Genomic DNA, 352 nt, shown 5'->3' on the forward strand with positions numbered 1-352 from the left:
CCATGTCCAGTTCTAACTGTTGCTTCCTGACCTGCATACAGATTTCTCAAGAGGCAGGTCAGGTGGTCTGGTATTCCCATCTCTTTCAGAATTTTCCACAGTTTATGTGACCCACACCATCAAAGGCTTTGGCATAATCAATAAAGCAGAGTAGATGTTTTTCTGGAACTCTCTTGCTTTTTTGATAATCCAATGGATGTTAGCAATTTAATCTCTGGTTCCTCTGCCTTTTCTAAAACCAGCTTGAACATCTGGAAATTCAACGTTCATGTATTGCCGAAGTCTGGCTTGGAGAATTTTGAGCATTACTTTGCTAGCATATGAGATAAGTGCAATTGTGCAGTAGTTTGAG

This window comes from Bison bison, unplaced genomic scaffold, assembly GCF_000754665.1.
Source record: "Bison bison bison isolate TAMUID 2011002044 unplaced genomic scaffold, Bison_UMD1.0 scf7180017864334, whole genome shotgun sequence".
NCBI lineage: Eukaryota > Metazoa > Chordata > Mammalia > Artiodactyla > Bovidae > Bison > Bison bison.